The sequence below is a fragment of the Carassius gibelio genome, chromosome B22 (assembly GCF_023724105.1).
Source record: "Carassius gibelio isolate Cgi1373 ecotype wild population from Czech Republic chromosome B22, carGib1.2-hapl.c, whole genome shotgun sequence".
NCBI classification, from domain to species: Eukaryota; Metazoa; Chordata; class Actinopteri; order Cypriniformes; family Cyprinidae; genus Carassius; species Carassius gibelio.
In genome coordinates, this window is record NC_068417.1 from 47,525,828 (window position 1) to 47,533,327 (window position 7,500).

Consider the following 7,500-nt stretch of genomic DNA (forward strand, 5'->3'; position numbering starts at 1 on the left):
GTTGGTATGGCCGTAAGCGAAGACAGCAGCAAAGAGAGGGCTATTTAAAGACCAGCCAATCTAATCGCCAGTACATTATATAAGTAAGAAAGAAAACCCAAAAGCTTAAAGCACCTGGTATTCCTAGGCAGTCTCTCATCAAAGTGCTAACCATACCTAAACCTGCTAAGATTCAGAGATCGGGCATTGACTCTATTTTTTGGCAAAATTATTATATACTAAGTGAAAAATGTCCAAAAAGCTTACAGCACCTGGTATTCCCAGGCAGTCTCCCATCCATGTACTAACCAGGCCCAAACTTGTTAATATTCAGAGATCGGGCATTGACTCTATTTTTTGGCAAAATTATTATATACTAAGTGAAAAATGTCCAAAAAGCTTACAGCACCTGGTATTCCCAGGCAGTCTCCCATCCATGTACTAACCAGGCCCAAACCTGCTAATATTCAGAGATCGGGCATTGACTCTATTTTTTTTTTTTTTTTTTTTTAATGAAAGATTATTATATAATTCGTGAAATTTTTCAAACAGATTAAAGCACCTGGTATTCCCAGGCAGTCTCCCATCCATGTACTAACCAGGCCCAAACCTGCTTAGCTTCCGAGATCAGACGAGATCGGGTATAGCCAGGTTGGTATGGCCGTAAGCGAAGACAGCAGCAAAGAGAGGGCTATTTAAAGACCAGCCAATCTAATCGCCAGTACATTATATAAGTAGGAAAGAAAACCCAAAAGCTTATAGCACCTGGTATTCCTAGGCAGTCTCTCATCAAAGTGCTAACCATACCTAAACCTGCTAAGATTCAGAGATCGGGCATTGACTCTTTTTATTTTATTTTTTTTTTTAAATGAAAGATTATTATATAATTCGTGAAATTTTCCAAAGAGATTAAAGCACCTGGTATTCCCAGGCAGTCTCTCATCAAAGTGCTAACCAGACCTAAACCTGCTAAGATTCAGAGATCGGGCATTGACTCTATTTTTTGGCAAAATTATTATATACTAAGTGAAAAATGTCCAAAAAGCTTACAGCACCTGGTATTCCCAGGCAGTCTCCCATCCATGTACTAACCAGGCCCAAACCTGTTAATATTCAGAGATCGGGCATTGACTCTATTTTTTGGCAAAATTATTATATACTAAGTGAAAAATGTCCAAAAAGCTTACAGCACCTGGTATTCCCAGGCAGTCTCCCATCCATGTACTAACCAGGCCCAAACCTGTTAATATTCAGAGATCGGGCATTGACTCTATTTTTTTTTTTTTTTTTTTTTTTTTAATGAAAGATTATTATATAATTCGTGAAATTTTTCAAACAGATTAAAGCACCTGGTATTCCCAGGCAGTCTCCCATCCATGTACTAACCAGGCCCAAACCTGCTAATATTCAGAGATCGGGCATTGACTCTATTTTTTGGCAAAATTATTATATACTAAGTGAAAAATGTTCAAAAAGCTTACAGCACCTGGTATTCCCAGGCGGTCTCCCATCCAAGTACTAACCAGGCCCAAACCTGCTTAGCTTCCGAGATCAGACGAGATCGGGCATAGCCAGGTTGGTATGGCCGTAAGCGAAGACAGCAGAAAAGAGAGGGCTATTTAAAGACCAGCCAATCTAATCGCCAGTACATTATATAAGTAGGAAAGAAAACCCAAAAGCTTAAAGCACCTGGTATTCCTAGGCAGTCTCTCATCAAAGTGCTAACCATACCTAAACCTGCTAAGATTCAGAGATCGGGCATTGACTCTTTTTTTTTTTTTTTTTTTTTTTAAATGAAAGATTATTATATAATTCGTGAAATTTTCCAAAGAGATTAAAGCACCTGGTATTCCCAGGCAGTCTCTCATCAAAGTGCTAACCAGACCTAAACCTGCTAAGATTCAGAGATCGGGCATTGACTCTATTTTTTGGCAAAATTATTATATACTAAGTGAAAAATGTCCAAAAAGCTTACAGCACCTGGTATTCCCAGGCAGTCTCCCATCCATGTACTAACCAGGCCCAAACCTGTTAATATTCATAGATCGGGCATTGACTCTATTTTTTGGCAAAATTATTATATACTAAGTGAAAAATGTCCAAAAAGCTTACAGCACCTGGTATTCCCAGGCGGTCTCCCATCCAAGTACTAACCAGGCCCAAACCTGCTTAGCTTCCGAGATCAGACGAGATCGGGCATAGCCAGGTTGGTATGGCCGTAAGCGAAGACAGCAGCAAAGAGAGGGCTATTTAAAGACCAGCCAATCTAATCGCCAGTACATTATATAAGTAGGAAAGAAAACCCAAAAGCTTAAAGCACCTGGTATTCCTAGGCAGTCTCTCATCAAAGTGCTAACCATACCTAAACCTGCTAAGATTCAGAGATCGGGCATTGACTCTTTTTTTTTTTTTTTTTTTTTTTTTTTAAATGAAAGATTATTATATAATTCGTGAAATTTTCCAAAGAGATTAAAGCACCTGGTATTCCCAGGCAGTCTCTCATCAAAGTGCTAACCAGACCTAAACCTGCTAAGATTCAGAGATCGGGCATTGACTCTATTTTTTGGCAAAATTATTATATACTAAGTGAAAAATGTCCAAAAAGCTTACAGCACCTGGTATTCCCAGGCAGTCTCCCATCCATGTACTAACCAGGCCCAAACCTGTTAATATTCAGAGATCGGGCATTGACTCTATTTTTTGGCAAAATTATTATATACTAAGTGAAAAATGTCCAAAAAGCTTACAGCACCTGGTATTCCCAGGCGGTCTCCCATCCAAGTACTAACCAGGCCCAAACCTGCTTAGCTTCCGAGATCAGACGAGATCGGGCATAGCCAGGTTGGTATGGCCGTAAGCGAAGACAGCAGCAAAGAGAGGGCTATTTAAAGACCAGCCAATCTAATCGCCAGTACATTATATAAGTAAGAAAGAAAACCCAAAAGCTTAAAGCACCTGGTATTCCTAGGCAGTCTCTCATCAAAGTGCTAACCATACCTAAACCTGCTAAGATTCAGAGATCGGGCATTGACTCTATTTTTTGGCAAAATTATTATATACTAAGTGAAAAATGTCCAAAAAGCTTACAGCACCTGGTATTCCCAGGCAGTCTCCCATCCATGTACTAACCAGGCCCAAACTTGTTAATATTCAGAGATCGGGCATTGACTCTATTTTTTGGCAAAATTATTATATACTAAGTGAAAAATGTCCAAAAAGCTTACAGCACCTGGTATTCCCAGGCAGTCTCCCATCCGTGTACTAACCAGGCCCAAACCTGCTAATATTCAGAGATCGGGCATTGACTCTATTTTTTTTTTTTTTTTTTTTTAATGAAAGATTATTATATAATTCGTGAAATTTTTCAAACAGATTAAAGCACCTGGTATTCCCAGGCAGTCTCCCATCCATGTACTAACCAGGCCCAAACCTGCTTAGCTTCCGAGATCAGACGAGATCGGGTATAGCCAGGTTGGTATGGCCGTAAGCGAAGACAGCAGCAAAGAGAGGGCTATTTAAAGACCAGCCAATCTAATCGCCAGTACATTATATAAGTAGGAAAGAAAACCCAAAAGCTTATAGCACCTGGTATTCCTAGGCAGTCTCTCATCAAAGTGCTAACCATACCTAAACCTGCTAAGATTCAGAGATCGGGCATTGACTCTTTTTATTTTATTTTTTTTTTTAAATGAAAGATTATTATATAATTCGTGAAATTTTCCAAAGAGATTAAAGCACCTGGTATTCCCAGGCAGTCTCTCATCAAAGTGCTAACCAGACCTAAACCTGCTAAGATTCAGAGATCGGGCATTGACTCTATTTTTTGGCAAAATTATTATATACTAAGTGAAAAATGTCCAAAAAGCTTACAGCACCTGGTATTCCCAGGCAGTCTCCCATCCATGTACTAACCAGGCCCAAACCTGTTAATATTCAGAGATCGGGCATTGACTCTATTTTTTGGCAAAATTATTATATACTAAGTGAAAAATGTCCAAAAAGCTTACAGCACCTGGTATTCCCAGGCAGTCTCCCATCCATGTACTAACCAGGCCCAAACCTGTTAATATTCAGAGATCGGGCATTGACTCTATTTTTTTTTTTTTTTTTTTTTTTTTAATGAAAGATTATTATATAATTCGTGAAATTTTTCAAACAGATTAAAGCACCTGGTATTCCCAGGCAGTCTCCCATCCATGTACTAACCAGGCCCAAACCTGCTAATATTCAGAGATCGGGCATTGACTCTATTTTTTGGCAAAATTATTATATACTAAGTGAAAAATGTTCAAAAAGCTTACAGCACCTGGTATTCCCAGGCGGTCTCCCATCCAAGTACTAACCAGGCCCAAACCTGCTTAGCTTCCGAGATCAGACGAGATCGGGCATAGCCAGGTTGGTATGGCCGTAAGCGAAGACAGCAGAAAAGAGAGGGCTATTTAAAGACCAGCCAATCTAATCGCCAGTACATTATATAAGTAGGAAAGAAAACCCAAAAGCTTAAAGCACCTGGTATTCCTAGGCAGTCTCTCATCAAAGTGCTAACCATACCTAAACCTGCTAAGATTCAGAGATCGGGCATTGACTCTTTTTTTTTTTTTTTTTTTTTTTAAATGAAAGATTATTATATAATTCGTGAAATTTTCCAAAGAGATTAAAGCACCTGGTATTCCCAGGCAGTCTCTCATCAAAGTGCTAACCAGACCTAAACCTGCTAAGATTCAGAGATCGGGCATTGACTCTATTTTTTGGCAAAATTATTATATACTAAGTGAAAAATGTCCAAAAAGCTTACAGCACCTGGTATTCCCAGGCAGTCTCCCATCCATGTACTAACCAGGCCCAAACCTGTTAATATTCATAGATCGGGCATTGACTCTATTTTTTGGCAAAATTATTATATACTAAGTGAAAAATGTCCAAAAAGCTTACAGCACCTGGTATTCCCAGGCGGTCTCCCATCCAAGTACTAACCAGGCCCAAACCTGCTTAGCTTCCGAGATCAGACGAGATCGGGCATAGCCAGGTTGGTATGGCCGTAAGCGAAGACAGCAGCAAAGAGAGGGCTATTTAAAGACCAGCCAATCTAATCGCCAGTACATTATATAAGTAGGAAAGAAAACCCAAAAGCTTAAAGCACCTGGTATTCCTAGGCAGTCTCTCATCAAAGTGCTAACCATACCTAAACCTGCTAAGATTCAGAGATCGGGCATTGACTCTTTTTTTTTTTTTTTTTTTTTTTTTTTAAATGAAAGATTATTATATAATTCGTGAAATTTTCCAAAGAGATTAAAGCACCTGGTATTCCCAGGCAGTCTCTCATCAAAGTGCTAACCAGACCTAAACCTGCTAAGATTCAGAGATCGGGCATTGACTCTATTTTTTGGCAAAATTATTATATACTAAGTGAAAAATGTCCAAAAAGCTTACAGCACCTGGTATTCCCAGGCAGTCTCCCATCCATGTACTAACCAGGCCCAAACCTGTTAATATTCAGAGATCGGGCATTGACTCTATTTTTTGGCAAAATTATTATATACTAAGTGAAAAATGTCCAAAAAGCTTACAGCACCTGGTATTCCCAGGCGGTCTCCCATCCAAGTACTAACCAGGCCCAAACCTGCTTAGCTTCCGAGATCAGACGAGATCGGGCATAGCCAGGTTGGTATGGCCGTAAGCGAAGACAGCAGCAAAGAGAGGGCTATTTAAAGACCAGCCAATCTAATCGCCAGTACATTATATAAGTAAGAAAGAAAACCCAAAAGCTTAAAGCACCTGGTATTCCTAGGCAGTCTCTCATCAAAGTGCTAACCATACCTAAACCTGCTAAGATTCAGAGATCGGGCATTGACTCTATTTTTTGGCAAAATTATTATATACTAAGTGAAAAATGTCCAAAAAGCTTACAGCACCTGGTATTCCCAGGCAGTCTCCCATCCATGTACTAACCAGGCCCAAACTTGTTAATATTCAGAGATCGGGCATTGACTCTATTTTTTGGCAAAATTATTATATACTAAGTGAAAAATGTCCAAAAAGCTTACAGCACCTGGTATTCCCAGGCAGTCTCCCATCCGTGTACTAACCAGGCCCAAACCTGCTAATATTCAGAGATCGGGCATTGACTCTATTTTTTTTTTTTTTTTTTTTTAATGAAAGATTATTATATAATTCGTGAAATTTTTCAAACAGATTAAAGCACCTGGTATTCCCAGGCAGTCTCCCATCCATGTACTAACCAGGCCCAAACCTGCTTAGCTTCCGAGATCAGACGAGATCGGGTATAGCCAGGTTGGTATGGCCGTAAGCGAAGACAGCAGCAAAGAGAGGGCTATTTAAAGACCAGCCAATCTAATCGCCAGTACATTATATAAGTAGGAAAGAAAACCCAAAAGCTTATAGCACCTGGTATTCCTAGGCAGTCTCTCATCAAAGTGCTAACCATACCTAAACCTGCTAAGATTCAGAGATCGGGCATTGACTCTTTTTATTTTATTTTTTTTTTTAAATGAAAGATTATTATATAATTCGTGAAATTTTCCAAAGAGATTAAAGCACCTGGTATTCCCAGGCAGTCTCTCATCAAAGTGCTAACCAGACCTAAACCTGCTAAGATTCAGAGATCGGGCATTGACTCTATTTTTTGGCAAAATTATTATATACTAAGTGAAAAATGTCCAAAAAGCTTACAGCACCTGGTATTCCCAGGCAGTCTCCCATCCATGTACTAACCAGGCCCAAACCTGTTAATATTCAGAGATCGGGCATTGACTCTATTTTTTGGCAAAATTATTATATACTAAGTGAAAAATGTCCAAAAAGCTTACAGCACCTGGTATTCCCAGGCAGTCTCCCATCCATGTACTAACCAGGCCCAAACCTGTTAATATTCAGAGATCGGGCATTGACTCTATTTTTTTTTTTTTTTTTTTTTTTTTAATGAAAGATTATTATATAATTCGTGAAATTTTTCAAACAGATTAAAGCACCTGGTATTCCCAGGCAGTCTCCCATCCATGTACTAACCAGGCCCAAACCTGCTAATATTCAGAGATCGGGCATTGACTCTATTTTTTGGCAAAATTATTATATACTAAGTGAAAAATGTTCAAAAAGCTTACAGCACCTGGTATTCCCAGGCGGTCTCCCATCCAAGTACTAACCAGGCCCAAACCTGCTTAGCTTCCGAGATCAGACGAGATCGGGCATAGCCAGGTTGGTATGGCCGTAAGCGAAGACAGCAGAAAAGAGAGGGCTATTTAAAGACCAGCCAATCTAATCGCCAGTACATTATATAAGTAGGAAAGAAAACCCAAAAGCTTAAAGCACCTGGTATTCCTAGGCAGTCTCTCATCAAAGTGCTAACCATACCTAAACCTGCTAAGATTCAGAGATCGGGCATTGACTCTTTTTTTTTTTTTTTTTTTTTTTAAATGAAAGATTATTATATAATTCGTGAAATTTTCCAAAGAGATTAAAGCACCTGGTATTCCCAGGCAGTCTCTCATCAAAGTGCTAACC

At 39.3% G+C, this 7,500-nt stretch overlaps 10 non-coding genes across 10 annotated transcripts; all 10 read right to left on the reverse strand.

Moving 5' to 3' along the window:
* Window positions 1-529: 529 nt before the first annotated feature.
* LOC128005434 (5S ribosomal RNA) lies at window positions 530-648 on the reverse strand. The gene has a single exon (XR_008178087.1). It is a non-coding gene; the product is annotated as a 5S ribosomal RNA (ribosomal RNA).
* Window positions 649-1,453: 805 nt separating this feature from the next.
* LOC128008906 (5S ribosomal RNA) lies at window positions 1,454-1,572 on the reverse strand. The gene has a single exon (XR_008180631.1). It is a non-coding gene; the product is annotated as a 5S ribosomal RNA (ribosomal RNA).
* A 512-nt stretch (window positions 1,573-2,084) lies between these two features.
* LOC128008907 (5S ribosomal RNA) lies at window positions 2,085-2,203 on the reverse strand. The gene has a single exon (XR_008180632.1). It is a non-coding gene; the product is annotated as a 5S ribosomal RNA (ribosomal RNA).
* Window positions 2,204-2,719: 516 nt separating this feature from the next.
* On the reverse strand, window positions 2,720-2,838 carry LOC128008908 (5S ribosomal RNA). The gene has a single exon (XR_008180633.1). It is a non-coding gene; the product is annotated as a 5S ribosomal RNA (ribosomal RNA).
* Window positions 2,839-3,349: 511 nt separating this feature from the next.
* LOC128005435 (5S ribosomal RNA) lies at window positions 3,350-3,468 on the reverse strand. Its single transcript, XR_008178088.1, has one exon. It is a non-coding gene; the product is annotated as a 5S ribosomal RNA (ribosomal RNA).
* Window positions 3,469-4,273: 805 nt separating this feature from the next.
* On the reverse strand, window positions 4,274-4,392 carry LOC128008909 (5S ribosomal RNA). The gene has a single exon (XR_008180634.1). It is a non-coding gene; the product is annotated as a 5S ribosomal RNA (ribosomal RNA).
* A 512-nt stretch (window positions 4,393-4,904) lies between these two features.
* LOC128008910 (5S ribosomal RNA) lies at window positions 4,905-5,023 on the reverse strand. The gene has a single exon (XR_008180635.1). It is a non-coding gene; the product is annotated as a 5S ribosomal RNA (ribosomal RNA).
* A 516-nt stretch (window positions 5,024-5,539) lies between these two features.
* On the reverse strand, window positions 5,540-5,658 carry LOC128008911 (5S ribosomal RNA). The gene has a single exon (XR_008180636.1). It is a non-coding gene; the product is annotated as a 5S ribosomal RNA (ribosomal RNA).
* Window positions 5,659-6,169: 511 nt separating this feature from the next.
* Window positions 6,170-6,288, reverse strand: LOC128005436 (5S ribosomal RNA). The gene has a single exon (XR_008178089.1). It is a non-coding gene; the product is annotated as a 5S ribosomal RNA (ribosomal RNA).
* Window positions 6,289-7,093: 805 nt separating this feature from the next.
* LOC128008912 (5S ribosomal RNA) lies at window positions 7,094-7,212 on the reverse strand. Its single transcript, XR_008180637.1, has one exon. It is a non-coding gene; the product is annotated as a 5S ribosomal RNA (ribosomal RNA).
* Window positions 7,213-7,500: the final 288 nt, after the last annotated feature.